This window comes from Brachyhypopomus gauderio, chromosome 2 (assembly GCF_052324685.1).
Source record: "Brachyhypopomus gauderio isolate BG-103 chromosome 2, BGAUD_0.2, whole genome shotgun sequence".
Classification (NCBI taxonomy): domain Eukaryota; kingdom Metazoa; phylum Chordata; class Actinopteri; order Gymnotiformes; family Hypopomidae; genus Brachyhypopomus; species Brachyhypopomus gauderio.
The window spans coordinates 19,109,954-19,126,477 of NC_135212.1; positions in this window are offsets into that span (position 1 = coordinate 19,109,954).

Genomic DNA, 16,524 nt, shown 5'->3' on the forward strand with positions numbered 1-16,524 from the left:
TAAGATTTGACATAGAGAGTGAGAAAGGGAAAGAGAAGGAAGGGGAGAGAGAGAGAGAGAGAGAGAGATCGGCAGGAAGAGTTTGTGAGCAAATGATGGGATTTTAGATGACGCCCTCCTCAGAATGACCTTGTTTATCCGTGGCGTTCACGGCTCCGCGCCTGGCTCTGTGTGCGCTTTCATTAGTGTCACTCAGGCAAGCTGTGAAACACACTCAGGCAAATCATCATGGCTTGCACCTGTCAATCCCACGCTCAAACCTCTCTCCCCACCACTCTGTCTCTGACTGGGTGCTCTCTCCTCTCCTGCTGCCACTAAACGCACAGACGAGCCGGGACTCAGCCGGCCTGCTGACCTCTGGATAGGGATATGAGTGAGGGGTGTCCGAATTTGAGTGCCTCTGAAGGAGAAATTTAGATCTGAGCGACAAAGAGACTGAAATGAGTCAAGGTTAGCTCGTCCGTGCGCCAGGATGACGGAGAATGAAAAGACGCTTGCGTCTCGTGTAACATGAGTAATATGAGCGGAGGACCTCCTGAGGCAAAGGAGACTGTTACTACACATTCGGAAAAAAGCTCTCCTACCTTCTGCCTTACGGCTTTTAATTATTCCACCCATTCTAAATGCTTGCCTTCTGCATCGAAATTAAGCCGAACTTTATGGCCAAGACTTTCAGTGATTGGATTAAAGTGTACCACGCTGAGACAATCAGACTTTTATAGTCATCTCATCTCATGCACACAATCCATGTTCGTTCACATTATATTTAATTGATCCAAAACCAGTGACAAGATGTCTAACCAATCAGAAGGCTGCCTGTAAAAGATAGCGAAAGATAGAGAGTGCAGGGATGAACAATAGTGTGTTCCAGTCTGTTGGAAGCAAATGTCAGGTGGGTGTGGAACCTTGACTACAGAATTATTGCTTATCATCCGCCACATATTCTGTCATTCTGCTTCCAATCGCCAGCACATTTACCTCACAGGGTGTCTGTATGTGTTTCTCCTCACTGTATCCACTGTATTCACTACAACTTTAAAATAATAGAAAAACAGCATATAGGAGAAGGCTGATGGGCTGGGTGCGAGCTCCTACGTGTGTATGTGTGTGTGTGTGTGTGTGTGTGTGTTTGTGTGTGTGTGTGAGCAGGCGCTGGGCAGAAAGACAGGCGTGAGACGCTGAGGTGTCCACAGCCAGGAAAAAATGGCAGACCAAACAGAGTGGTTTGGCAGGCCGGTAGTCGGTCTCATCGAGCTTCAAAGAGGCAACAGCTGTTTGTTAAATCATCTGTAAAAGAAGCTATACCGCCCAAACTCTCTTTAAATACCACACGTTAATACCTCTCACATTTAATTGTTTGCAGAACAGCTGGTGGCTCCGTTTAATTAAGTGACAAGCTGGTTTCATTGTCTCACGGTGCATTCAAGTGCAAGACTCTTCATTCCAAAAAGTGCCACCGGAGGACAGCGTTGCGTTTTCCACCTCACTGAAGATGCCCTACTGTAGGATTGATAATGGCCCATAAATGTCTCTCTGCTATATTAGTGTCCTGCTCATCACTGTTGGAAAGTTTCCTCAGTTCCTCACAGTTTAACATAGCAGCCCAAGACATATTATGTTAAAATTATATTGACCATACTTGAATTTCCTCTCTGATGAGCTGCAGTAAAAAGGAACTCAGCCATAACCGGTGTTTAAGTCTTATAAACATATTTACTTCCCAACTCTGTGTCTGTATAAATGCTATTGTTGTTAGGTTTCATAACAATGAAGTTAATGGGGACGTAAATAGTCAAGTAGACTGAGATAACCTTGTAAAGTATGCCTGTCTACTAATAGAAGTACATTTTCAAAGTTAGAAAGTTTTATTTTCTTCAGGTTCTGTATCGCTATTCAGTTTCAGTTCACAGCTCATCACTCACTGCATGCAGGCGTGTGTTATACGCAGTTTAAGTTAGTCAAGGTCATCAGTCATTTCTTTAACATTTGTTTTTGTGCTTGTGTGGGTGTGGGTGTTCACTCTATTGTAAAAAAAAAAAAAAAAACAACAACATGGTGCCTTCTGAATACTGTTTTCAGAACGATGTATACAGCTTTTGAAACTGGCAATTAAAATGAAGTAGCGTTAGTGGTGTATGACGAGAGCGCTGACTGCTGAGGTAGTCATCCACAGCACACCCACTCCTCCCATCTGGTGGTAGGAGACTCTCAACTCCTCCAGGCGATCTCCTGCTTCTGATCTTGATTTGAGGCCGGTCACCCTGTACTCAAACAGGGACCATCCAAAGGATGAATGTGGGAGGAGTCCTATTTCAGGCAGACGAGAGCGATGTGATTGGTGGACACTTCGCTTGTCCCCTTGTCTTTCTTACCCCTTCTCTTTGTCTCTCCGGCTCTTTCTCTCTCTATCCCCCTTGCTTGTCTCTCTCTGCCCCCCCCCCCCCCCCCACCCCCGTTTCTCTCTCTCTCTGTTTCTGGCCCAGTGCATCTATGTCCACTTGGGTTGCCTTTGCCTGCTTTAATCCCCAAACTCTCCCGTGCAGAAACGGACTCAAGCAGTGGACAGGATTCTGAGCCCTCTTAGCATAGAGCACCGGCCTGGCAGGGGGAAAAATTAAGTAATTTTGGAAAGATTACTTTTTTAAGCCCTTCTGCTTTTTCATTATTGTCACCCTGACATCACAGGCTGAAGCCCATGGTCTACACCCCCCCCCCCCCCCCACCCCCAAACCGACCTGGTTTTCTTTTTAAATGCGTTACTTGCATGATCTTGTCTCATGCATTTGTAATTTTCCTCGGTGCCTCAGAAGTTCCAAATGAGAGCAGGGCTTCTCCAACACCGTCATTTGCATTAGCTAATCTGTTATTTACATTCATCAGTGACTCCGTTAATTTGGTCAGTGATCAAAGCCAGATTGCTCTATTGCTGAGGAGAAAAGAGAAACCTTCTTGTGTATTTCCAACACACTGTGGGGTATTACGAGTTTGAAAAAAAAGGGTTGTGATTTTCTGTTGGAATCTAGCACATCATTTCTTGAGGAGATACTAAGGACATATTCTGTACTCTTATGTAACTCTGCAACACCATTATAAAACTAGTGGGGAGGGAGGGGGGAACCCAGGCTAGATGTGGAACTCCTCTGCCATCTACTGGTCAGAACATGGCATGCTAGCAAAAATATACAACAATCCCCAAAATACTGCAAAACATATCAGTGATATTACTGCATGAGCTATGGGAGAGGTCTGCAGTTCAGTCCATGGGGTGCCTGCATCCACACCGAGTTTGTTTTGTTCCAGCTTTTCATATATCTGAGAACCAGGTAATCAAGGTGACTGAGCTTCGATTGCCCAGCAGAACGGGATGGGCGCTGGGATAAAGTAAATATCTGGTCTTGCTGAGGGTCTCTAAGGGCGAGAGAGACCACCTCTGGGCTCTGTGTTTATGTGTGTGTGCGGTGCTGGGAGAGTAACTCCAATATTACGTCCAAGGACTAGCAAACCTTAGCTGCTGCTAAGGCAATTCTTGTCCACACACACCTGAGCCATCATGGGAGGAAAGTTAGAGGAAAAATGATAAAAGAAATCGCTGACCATCTTTTTTCTTGGCAAATGGAAACTGGAAAACGTAGGGCCAATTTGATATGCATGAGCACATTAAAAAATGAGTGTTGCCTTGTTTTAATTGTGTCCACTGAAGTGGTTTTTAGTCCATTAAGTGGACTACACAGCACTTTCACCTCCACACAAAGACAGCATCCCTCATTCTGCATTTGAGTGTATAAAACTGCAGGACTGTAATGAACATCAATCCAAATACAAACACAACAGAGCTCATGAGTAAATGCACTGGACACAAGCAGCACAGCAGCACCGTCTCACCACAAAATACAGCCTGTAGCATAGAGTATAGCACATACAACAATATACATGTATATACAGCAATACAGCATGTAGCATCTAGTATAGCATATAAAGCAATATACATGTATATACAGCAATACAGCATGAATATATATATATACTGCCTTGGTCATCACCTGCTTGGTTCTCGGCTTACCCTTAGCGCATGCACACACACACACACACACACACACACACACACACACACACACACACACACACACAGGCTGTATGAGTTCAGTACGGCTGCCTCACTACTGAAATGTATACCATGGTTTGTCTGCATCGTTGCTGTTCTACCCAGTACACACCAAACACACACCAGGCTCTACGCGAGCAGCAGTCTGTACGTGGTCTGATAAAGTTTTCTATCCACCAGTATAGCAGCAACCGTGAAACTGGCATATGCCCCACTGCAGAATTCATAGCTGACACCTCAGGCTACAACACACAAGCTGTAGGCCACCCCCGCCGGCACGCTTGGAGACAGGAAGACTGAAAACCAAGACAAGTTGGGTCCTAAGTATACTGGATCCACCCAGAGTCAAAGCAGGGCAGTAATGCAAGAGCATACTGGAGAATGAATCATCACAACACCCATTGTTAAAAGCTCTCAGAGTGAAGCCCCACAATGCCTCATACCAGGTGACAGTCAGCACTAAAACAGCTGTCCGAATTTTGCCACAAACATTAAGAACTGTTAGCAAATGTGACTGACGTGATTTGTGTCTACCAGCTAAGAGTACTAGTAACCGCGGTGAAAGCACTACTCATAAGGAGACTGGTAACAACACCAGACAGTCCTGTCCAACAGGATTCCAAGACCAACCGGATCATCAAGATTTACTGATCCCACCGCTGATCCCACATAGTCCTGAATCCTCTCAGTACAGATTCAGGAGAAAACCACCTTCAGCCACCACATGTTAATGGATTACATCACACTGTATGCCAAGACAGAAAGGGACTCCTTTCAAGAAAGATTGGGACTCCGGATACTCCATCCAAGATTCACCATTTAAAGGTTGTATGCCAGACAGAAGCCAAAAATGGGCATGTCTGAGACAGGTGATGGGGATACGATCACCATGGAAGTCTAAGAGGTAGGAGAGAGTGGGGACAGTTGCAACACTTTACGTATTTCCTTCAGTATCTCAGAGACCATTTGCAATAGAAGACAATTTTTTAAATACATTAAACCCACATCTGTCACCTATCCAGCCATACTGATGCAACATGTCTAAAAAAACACAAAGATAGGTTTGTGAAAAACACAACACAGCCATGTTTGGTTCTTTTAATACAATAAACTATTGATATACATGATGTATTCATGATCAGGCCAATAAAAATTTTATCTAATTTCCATTATTATTGTCATGAGGGACAGTTGCAATACAGTGTGGGGACAGTTGCAACAACATGTTGCAACTGTCCCCACACTGGCAGCCATCTTAAAACTAGCTATAATAGCTTAGCACATTAGTGTTGACAAATGGTAGCTGTGTCATTTAAAAGTTAAGAAACTGCTGATTAAAATGACACAACTTTCCAATACTTGATGCAAACAGATTAGACACTATGAGAAAAATTCTGTTCATATTTTTTTTTACTTTTTTACCTTGTTTTTTTGTTTACCCAGAAGAGATGTTCAAAAGTGGCTGCAATCTTGCAGAAAGAATGAGGGTCCAACTGAGCATGTGCAGTATGACTGTCAACACTCTAGGTTGTTTCTGATTTGATAAATCTGCAGTGTTGCAACTGCCACACGTTGCAACTGTCCCCACTCTCCCCTACCATGGCAACATCCCTCCATGAAGCATGCCACTGACAAATAGCTGTACAGATGTAAGACAACCCTACCAATGGCAAAATCAAATACCATGTGTTTGGTCAATCGAAGCAGTTGTGTATCACACCAGACAAGACATAAATAGCAGACTCTACATAGACAATTCAGCACCTAGTAGCAGGATGTAAATGTTGTCATGGAAAGTGTGCACTAAGAAATAAAACATGGTGGCAGAAATCACACACAGCAACATATGCAAGACACAAGAGCTGGAATTTAAAAGAAAATTTGTTTTTTGTTTTTTTTTTTTTTTTTTTTTTTTGGGGGGGGGGTCTGTGACTCTCAAGCTGGAGGCGTGGCTCCAGCAGATACCAGGGCTGATGACGTCGATCCAGTAGCTAACCGTGACCATTTAACCTGGGCCTGCTCCCAATTGTTTCCTTTCCTAATTAACTAATTAACTACAATAAATAAAAAAAAAAAAACTAAGACGACAGTACAGCTTTAGACACGCAATAAACAATAACATATGAAGAGTTTGGTTCCAAAATGCTATAAATCCATTTTGATCAATTTGAGTAAAAATGTGTTTTCTTTAGCAAGAAAGTGGTAAGCTGAAAACCACTGTTTTCTGTTTCAAACTATCAAATACCATACTAAGGTTAAAAAAACACAAACAAATCAAATCAAGATTTTAATATTTAAAGATTTATTTAAAAAAAACAATTCGTTTTTTCGCAAAACGCAATAAATCCATGCCATGTTTTTTTCAAAATGTCTTGTACATCCTTTGGCATCAATAGAACATTTTTTTTACTGAAAATGTGCAAAATACAATAACAAATAACTGTAAATTGTACATCTTAATATAATAGTTTGACCATTGGGCCTAAAAACACAAATTTCAAAACATTTCATTAACAAACAAGACATTGTCACGCTACAGCCCCGAACCCCTCCCTTCGAGCGTGTGTTAATGTTGTCCGTGTCTTTATATGTACGTCCGTTGGTGTGTGTGTGTGTGTGTGTGTGTGTTCACTTGTCTCGTTAAGACTAATGTGTTTCACGCGGTGCTTGTTAGGCTACGTGTATATAGTGTGTGTGTTTGTATCGTTTGGTGCTGTGTTAAACCGTGTCAGCACGCCGTGAGCGTGTACTGTGTAGTGTATACTGGTGTTATGATGCGCCGTGAGCGTTTACTGTTCAGTGTGATTGACAGCTGTTTCAAGACGCCGTGAGTGTGTTCATCGTCAAGCTCAATAAACGTAGCCTTTGAACGCACCTCGTCTTTGCATCCTCGACTCCCTCGGACCCGTTACAGACATAAATAGTAAAATAGTATAACTATTAACATAAATAGTATAACTGCTATACGAACATGCTCCACTATACTATCAAAACCGTTCATTTTCGCGGATTTTGAGAGTGAAAAACGAGATATATTTTAACAAAGTAGGCTACAAGAAATGCCGGGCGGCTCAACAGGTCGCGTTCTATGATGTTTCCATATGTGGTGGTGCGCTGTGATTGGATGAGTGGAGATGTGGCGTTCTGCGGGAAATCAAGAGTGGCGTTTGTTGCATTTTGGAAAGAAAGAGAGAAAGTAGGGCAGTATTACACGGCGGATGTGGCGTTTCGATAAAAATTGAATATTGGCGTTTCAAGAGTGGTCACATACCATTCTGATTCTGGCTCTAACTCATTTTTTTTTTATGGCGTTTATCGCGTTTTGGAACCAAACTCTTCATATGTACTAGATAACGTCTTAAGCAAAATAAGGTTCCAACAAAATAAGGTTCACAGCTCCGTGTTCCTCGGAAGCGGAATATGTAAACAACGCGCACAAAGGCATCAAAGGAATGAATCGAAACTAGCTAGCGGTGGTACGCTAACGTCAGCTAGCGGTGGTACGCTAACGACAGCTAGCGTCGCCACAGCGGGCGGAAATTATCATACAGTTAAGCCCGCCCACTAAGAGGGAAGATATGATTGGTCAATTTTGCTGTCATTTGAAACTGGTATTGCGCTGAATTATAACTGCCTGGCCCTCTGTAAATGAACAGCGGGCATCACAGTCCTGATAGAGGGAGACACAGGCTCACAGGCTTCCACTTAACCCCTCACCTTCCAACACAGATTGAATAGACACGGGTGAATAATTTATTTGCTTATATTTCTGTAATTGTTTAGATGTTGATTGTCAAACTGTAAGTAGATAAAAAATTTTTTATAAATTATATTTATTTAATTTTTTTAAGAATATTTTAGGCCCTCTGAGAGAGCGTAGAGGGCCCTGACGGTTCCCCACTGCGTCGATCTCAGTCCACCAGAACAAAAACCAAGGAAAATATTCTGGCCCTCAAACTCCCAGTCTTCTGGTAGATGACCTGAGTGTGAGGAAAAGAGGATATGACATCCTCTGGAAGGCTGAAACAGGAATCATACATGGGATTAACTGGAATGCTCTGAAAATTATAAGATATATCCAGTGATTGGCAGATCTCTTGTTTGAGCTGATAGAAAGGTTTCACTAACTCAAATAACCACTCATTGCATCAACATTATGCAGAAGTAAAGTGTTGAACCATGAAGTGGATGGGCTACAGCAGCAGAAGACCACACTGGGGGCCACTCCTGTTAGCTAAGAACAGGCAACTGAGGCTACAGTTTCCACAGCCTCGCCAAAATTCAGCAACAAAAGATTGGTACAATGTTGCCTGGTCTGATGAGTCTCTATTTCTGCTGTGAAATTCGAAAGGTTGGTTCAGAATTTGGAGTAAACAACATGAAAGCATGGATCCATCCTGTCTTATATCGAGGCTTCAGGCTGATGCAGTGTAATGATATGAGGGGATATTTTCTTGGCACACCTTGGGTCCTTAATACTAATTGTTTAAATGCCACAGCCTACCTGAGTATTGTTGCTGACCATCTCTTTATGAGCACAGTTTGCCCATCGCTTCCAGCAGGATAACATGGCATGTCACAAAGGCTAGATTGTCTCAAAAGGGAAAATGTACAGTCACATTTAAGTCAGACTCCAAGTTCTGGTCGTCTGAAATGCTCGGATTTTATTCATAACTTGGTGGGCTAAATAGTCTGATTGGTCGATATAGGAGCACAGATGCCATTGCTAGTATTCTGCCTATAGCACATGCCTTTGGCCTCACATTCAAAAGGCTCCTAATAAATCACCTTCATCCCTCTGTGAGTTTTCCGCACACAGAAAGACACACACACACACACACACACACACACACACACACACACACACACACACACACCTCTGCCCTGAAGAGGAGATGCTAAAGAAGAGATTCTCTCTCTACTTTATCTTCTGTTTCCCTTTTTCTCTTTTGCTCTCTGTCTCTCTTTATCTCTGTCTCTCTTTCTCTCTCTCTCTCCCTCTCTCTCTGTCATACACACACACACACACATCTGCTTTACATTCAAACATGATTTATCTCTGAAATGCCCCCTTTTCACTCTTGGGCATTCAGTCACACACATATTTACCACAGATGTACATTCTTGAGACCATATTAATTTCTGCAAATGTGTGCATTAGTATTCCCTTGGGTATGTGTGTGTATATGTGTGTGTTGTAACACAAAAATCAGAAGAAGCATGCATCAGAAGAAGAGAAAGAGGATGATGTATCCTTGAAGACCCTTTCAAGTGATGTTTACTGCACAAGAGCAAGTCATGGGACACTGACTGCATGTACACCCACACACCACTGCCCTGATCACCAGTTACTAAACGTAGAAGAAGCAACACCCTGAGTGTAGTGAATGTACCGTTTAAACGAATATACAATGTACTGTAGGGTTTATGTCTTTGTGATTATTGTTGTTGTTTGTTCACTTCCACTTGTTGTTGTTGGCTTCCACTTGCCCAAATGCTTTCTGCTAACTACATGTGTGGTGCTTTAGAGATGGTATTCTGTTGATTTCTGAAATGGTCCTTTTTTGTTGCTATGAATGGAACAAAAGACAGGAAGAAATATGTTATGTTTGTAAACATATGCTGATGTGAGATTTTGAAAGTAGGGATGCCAGAACTGGAGCCAGTCACATCACCCAGGGCAACAGGCCAGATCACCCAGGGCTAATGGCAAGAGAGGCCACATCACAAAACAATCGACAGCAGTAGAGAGGCTCAACCCACGTCACCCAGCACTAAACACAGTAGAGAGACTCAACACATCAGGCAGTGCCAACATTGGTGGAGCCTGAGACCCAACACATTTCACCCAGCACCAAACGCAGTGAAGACCAAGACTCAAACCAGTCATGTCACCCAGCACCAAACGTACTGAAGACCAAGACTCAACCCAGTCACAGGGTTGCCAACTCTCACGCATTGAGCGTGAGACACATGCATTTGACTGTCTTCACACGCTCACACGCCACACATCCGATTTCTCACGCCGGAAAAAAATCCAGTTTATTTACCTCTGATCCATATCTATGATTCAATGAGTTACTAGTTTGCTGTGCCGCCAACCACTGGCAATCAATCGATCCCACCCCCATCCCCCCATCAACAATTTAGCACCAAACACACTGAAGACCAAGACTCAACCCAGTCATGTCCCATAGCACCAAACGCACTGAAGACCAAGAGTCAATCCTTAATCCAAGCACTCCATTACAACTTCCATTATATTACAGCTGAGATTGAGACCCAAACCAGGGGTCACCCATGTCACCCATGTCAACATGTCTTCTACACTACTAGTAACATAACCTGCTGTTCTATATGCTGTGGGACTGTGGGGCATGTTAAAATGAATAAGGTCACTGTAGTGGGTTCTGTCAACCACAACAACTCACAACAATCTCGCGTAGCATTTTGCTCTTTTCTTCTGTCCTGCTGAAATTGAATGGAGAATGAGCTGGGTCAGTGTGTTTCTGTTACATGTCAAAGTACCTTTGTGGAAAATGAATTGCATAGGTGCACCAAGATGGATATTTTCTGCTGCTCTTCTGAATGTTTCCAGTATGAAAATGGCCTCAAAATATAAATAACAACATTATAAAGGTTCAGTTTTGAGGGGTGCATTAGGATGACGTCTTAGCTAGTTCACTTTTTTGTGAGTTCGGTTTATTCTTTTTCTGAAATATGTATAAAAGGCTTTTCCCAGAAACATAGTGCTTCAAATCAATCCCAGCCATGAAGAAAAAAAAAATTCACCGGTTATTTACCTTGTTACTACATGTATGATTAATATTAATGATTTACCTCTTCTGGATTAACATCTGCTATTGCACAGCACATTCTGGGAACACAGTGCCCCGATGTTACGAAGTGCCTTAAGAGAGTCATCGACGAAGGTCACAGTCCCACCTCCATTTGCAGCGTTGGCACGAGTCAAAAGGCCTCGCTGCTTTTTGTTTGTTTAGTTCTCCTGGGCGCTGTGGAGGGATACGATCCGCGCCGCAGCCTGGGACTCGGGTCTGAAGGAGTAAATAGGTGTGTGGATGACAGAGATGAACTTCACTGTAATAAGTAAACACATCCCCACGCTCTGTGATTTATTACTCGGGCCTTAGTGACATTTCAGCTGCAGTGTGCAGTAGGGAAGAGGCGGGGGCTTGTGGGGGCTCGCAGCAGCCTGACCTGCTCGGTCTCTCTTTCACTTAACCTTTCTAGCTCCTCCCTCCATATTTCTCCTTCCCACTATCACTCCTCGTATATGTCCTCTGAGTTTCTAGCCACCCTTGTCCTTTGTGTGTGTGTCTCTCTCTCTCTCTCTCTCTCTCTCTCTCTCTCTCTCTCTCTCTCTCTTTCTTTCTCTCTCCATCTGTCTCTCTTCCTTTGATCCTCTCATGTATGAGCACTGAATGTCAGTACTGTGCTGAGGTGGAGCAGGTGTGTATGTTATCTGGGTCTAGACTTGCTCTGTGTCCATGAGCTGTGTATGCATACAGCCTCACAGAAGCAATTGATAAACACACACACACACACACACACACACACACACACACACACACACACACACACACACACACACACACACACACACACACACACACATACACACACACACACACACTCACTGTTAGAACTTAGGATTCAATTATTAGACATTATTGTGCAAAAGCTGACACATTGCACTTTGCATGTAACCTCATTATAGCCCAATTTTACAGATTCACGGCAGCAAGCTGATCTTTCAGCACTGAGCTCTTTCATGGCATCAGTGATTGTACCACAGGACAAGGGGCTGTCCTCTGGGGTGACTTTGCCATTGGGAATCGTTTCTTTGTCTCTTTAAGTGATACAAATACAAAATCGTTTCAGGGCCGAGTCCAACAGCGGTGGTATGGACTCTCCAGTACCCTCTGTCGAAAAACAGGAAAGTAAAGAGTGTGTGAGATGGGTGGAATGGTAGCTTTGCAGAGCCAGGACGTGTTATAGGATGATGTTGATGGTAGGTACAGGGACCCTGATGATGTATTCAGCTGCACTCACAATTCACGCTCTGAGACAACACGGCTCCCATGCCATACTGGGAAACAGCTGGTCAGGACACTTCCTGCCATAGGAGGTGGAGGACACTGTACTGAAGGTCTGTACCATACATATTGTATGAACCTTTATTTGCCATGTACATGAGTAATCTGGATTTGACCATGGTACAGGAGTTTGTCATGCACACACTGATTATTTTAATATACATTTGTACTGTAAATGTACTTCAAAAACTGATATTGTATATGCACTTGCATACAAAAACATGGTGATATCATAATCATAATAAAATTGGTTACTGGAAATATGGCTGTTCCAAGTTGCCCTTTATCAGTTACTTTCTAAGTATGTAGAATTGATCGAATAAGGATTGGTATTGAAAAATAATATGTGTATTGTTTTACTTAAATCATCTCTATAAAACAGAAAATAGGCTATTTGCTAGTTGCTAAAGTCCATGCAAGGTTTTAACACACAATGGTAAATTAAGTGCATGTGAAACACATATTTTATAGTGCAAATGTATAATCCTAATGCTACAACTGCACACTGTTATGTGAAGACATGGAAACACATGGTTCTGATTTACATCAGCTTTAAAAATAAAAAGATCACATTATGACATTTATGACAGAAGAGAGGAGAGTGGGGGGGTTTCTATGACACAAAGCACTGTAACACAGTCACAGACACATAAACACAGTCACAGACACGTAGACACAAACACATAGTCACATAGACACATAGACACATAAACACAGTCACAGACACGTAGACACATAAACACATAGTCACATAGACACATAGATACAGTCACGGTGGGTGCATGCCGTTGCTACGCTAGAAGCACATCGTAAGGAGAAATGTGGCATTATGGAAAGACAGAGAAACATATGGCCTTAATTAATGCACTGTCTCATCAGCTAATTCATGGCATGCATAGAACATGACCCACCTGAGACAAAAGCCCTGGGCACAGGAGACTCGTCGCAGAGACAATTAACATGCCGAGATCAGCCCTTTTGCGGCAGTATAGCACAGCTGTAACCTCCATTTACTGTCCATATAGTTTTATTTTCTGCAGTGAGAAATAGCAATGTCGACACTTCAATTTGCTTATGATGCTGTGGACTGAAATGCCATAGAGGCAGTCGGTACCAGAAATTACTGCTGTGATTGACAGTCCAAGATTAATTAATGACAGCATTCAATTTTAGAAAGAAAATGTAATAAATTAGCTTATTGAAGCAGTTCAACCCAATCTCACCAAGATTTCGCTGTTTCTCGTGTTTTTCTACAGTATGAAGTTCCTGGTCTTACAGATATATTGGAATAGTTGGACTTAAAGTCAGTTTATTGTACGGATTACCTCACAGGCAGCAGGATGGTATTTTGGGATTATTTTTAAGGATTGGCATCACTAGATGGCGATGCTGCTTATTCATATAAAGGGGCTGCACAGCTAATGAAATGCCAAGAGCAATTCATGAAGTCCTGAAGGCTGGAATTGTGTGTGTGTGTGTGTGTGTGTGTGTGTGTGTGTGTGTGTGTTTAGAGAGTTCCTTCAGGTCTTCAGCTACACGTCCAGATGAGCTCTGGATTTATGGGAGAAGGACATTGGAGGAACAGCACGTGTAATCTCTGGTGCTGCCTTAAAGAGGTGTTCAAACACACCATGGGCATCTGATGGGATCTAAAGCTCAGGCAGCCATGTGGTGCTACACACCAAAACAGAATACCAAAGGCAGTGATGTCAGTGCTGCAAGTTATCAGTCCAGCAGTAAAGAATTATTTATCCAGCCTGTCAGGGTACTAAATCAGATCAGGTTAGCTCATCCTTGCTAAACACTGGGTCTGAACTAAGGCATCCCTTTGTCCATTGGAATTTCTTTCTTTTCTGATTAAAGTCTTGTCTTCCTTTATCTTCTTTACCACAAAGTTATTGCAGTCTAAACTAAAATGATGCTGCCATAGTGCTCTCTCTCTCTCTCTTTCTTTCTCTCTCTCTCTCTCTTTACCCATTATCTTGTGCATAATGCATTTCAGTTTCAGACTTGTGACTGTGATGTTCAGTCTGTGTTGGAAGTCACTGCTTGCCCCAGGATGTAGTCAGAGGAGTATCACACATGTATGATTATTTATCCCTATTCTCCCGTAAAATCCACAAATCTGCTTCATTGTGGTTTTCCATTTCCAGGTACGGTGTATTAAGATGCCAAAGGGAATCAAGGTAGTGTTCAGGTTTATTTTAGCCTCCGCATTGTGATTACTTTACCAATTTAATTCCTTCCCTTGTAAATTGTACCTGGATTGTGAATGAGGCACCAGATTCCCTGAACGTGATCTCCATCATGGAGACTCCTGTTAGAGTCAGAATTCCAAGTAGTAGTATTACATTCTACACCTTAATGGAATGTAAATATTCCTAAGACTTATGTGGGGTGTGGGGGAGTCTATAAAAAATTACTTTCTTAAGACTGTCTGTCTGTCACTGGAATTATTCCTGGTACGACAGATCTGTTATCTCTGATAAGAGCTTTTCCTCCCTTTTATAAATTAAATGTTATGCGCTGTTAGGCACTTATTACTTGTAAAATTGTAATATAATTTTTAAAAGTGACTTAGCATGCTAGTCACATATTGGCATAGCAATAGAGCTATTAGTATTTGGAATGTCTGTTTTAAATTCCTGAGGGTCAGGGAATATTGTATGGGGCCATATTGTATGGGGCCATCGTGTTGTGTGTGTGTAATATATACACTGCTCAAAAAAATAAAGGGAACACTTAAACAACACAATGTAACTTCAAGTCATCGACACTTTGTGTTCAGATAGGAAGCATGAGAGATTTTGAACTGATTTCAAAGATTTTTATTAATTGAGATCTAGGATGTGTTATTTTAGTGTTCCCTTTATTTTTTGAGCAGTGTATATATATATATATATATATATATATATATATATATATATATATATATATATATATATATATATATATATAGGGCAGTCACCCTTTGCTTGGTTGAAGGCACGCGAGGCTGGGTTAAAGTGTGATTCCACCTGGTAGAGGCAGGAAGGTCATGGCAAAGGGCTGGAAAACATGACAGCAAAGGAAAAGAGCAGAACGGATCCTCCCCCGAGCGCACAGAGCTCCCAAGGCCGTCTCTGTCACGTCCGGCGTGTGCACGGGGCAGTCACGCGACCTGACTCGGAGGTGCCGAGGCCTCTGAGAGCTACCTCATTTTCTTGTGTTCTCATGCTCGCACATGCCCGCTTCCTGTTGAACACCGTGGATCAGGGCGGGGTGAATAAACGATGCCATTTTAAGAGCAGACACAAGAGTGGGCGCCCCTACAATCTATCGGCTACAAAGGAGCACTTCACTACGGCCCAGATAACGAGCGGCAGCAGAAGTGAGGGTAATTGCATTCGACCTGTTGTTAGTTCCACAAGTGAGTGAGAGGCAGCTGACATTTTAACAGTGCATCGGGCGTGCTGGCAAATAAATAAATAAACAGATAGATAAATAACCAGCTCTGCAGTAACGGACGGTAGACCAATAAATCTGGTAAGGAAGAACCCCTGCTTGGGAGCTGCTGTGGAACTATGTTATAGCTGCAGGAAATGTGGGGATACAAGAGCGTGTAAACCATGCCGTGAAGGTCAGAGCCCGTGTGTTCCTTGTTGCGCAAGCGCCCCTCTCCTCTGTGCAGCTCCGGGTGGGTTTCTGCAGTGCAGGTCTGGCCCCTTGCTTTGTTTTTTTGACCTAGGACCAAGTTTACGAGTCATTGCTGATGGATATTTCCATGAAGGCCTAATAACAGACCACAGGATGTTGAACCATCAGGACACCATAGGACAATTATGACACATTGCTTCTGTGTCTCACCTTTCCATGTTGTGTTCCCTTTTGTGTCCGTCGTCACTTATTGTTTATTTCAGCGCACTTCGATCAAAATTTTTTCAGTTTCCAAGCGTGGTGTCCGGAGTTGCTAAACCACTCTCTCCATCTCCTATGACATCCCCTTCGTGATGGTCTCAAACCTTATGCCAGCAATGGGCTGGCTATCTCAAAAGTATCATATGAAGATCATATTACAATGCCACAGCAAGTATCTCTCCAGTCTTTCTAATTGCCAAGATGATCCTTATACTAGCAAGCAGGGAGACAGATTGATTTCATTCATGACACATTTATGCATAGATGTCCTACCCAAATACCCAAACGTATTGATTCCAGAGTGATATAAAGGCACGCACAGACCATTACCAGAGGCTTCTCCTCTGAACACCTCGTTCCCCCTGCCCAAAAACGGAAAGCTTTCAGTGGAAAGCTTTGCTTTGAAGC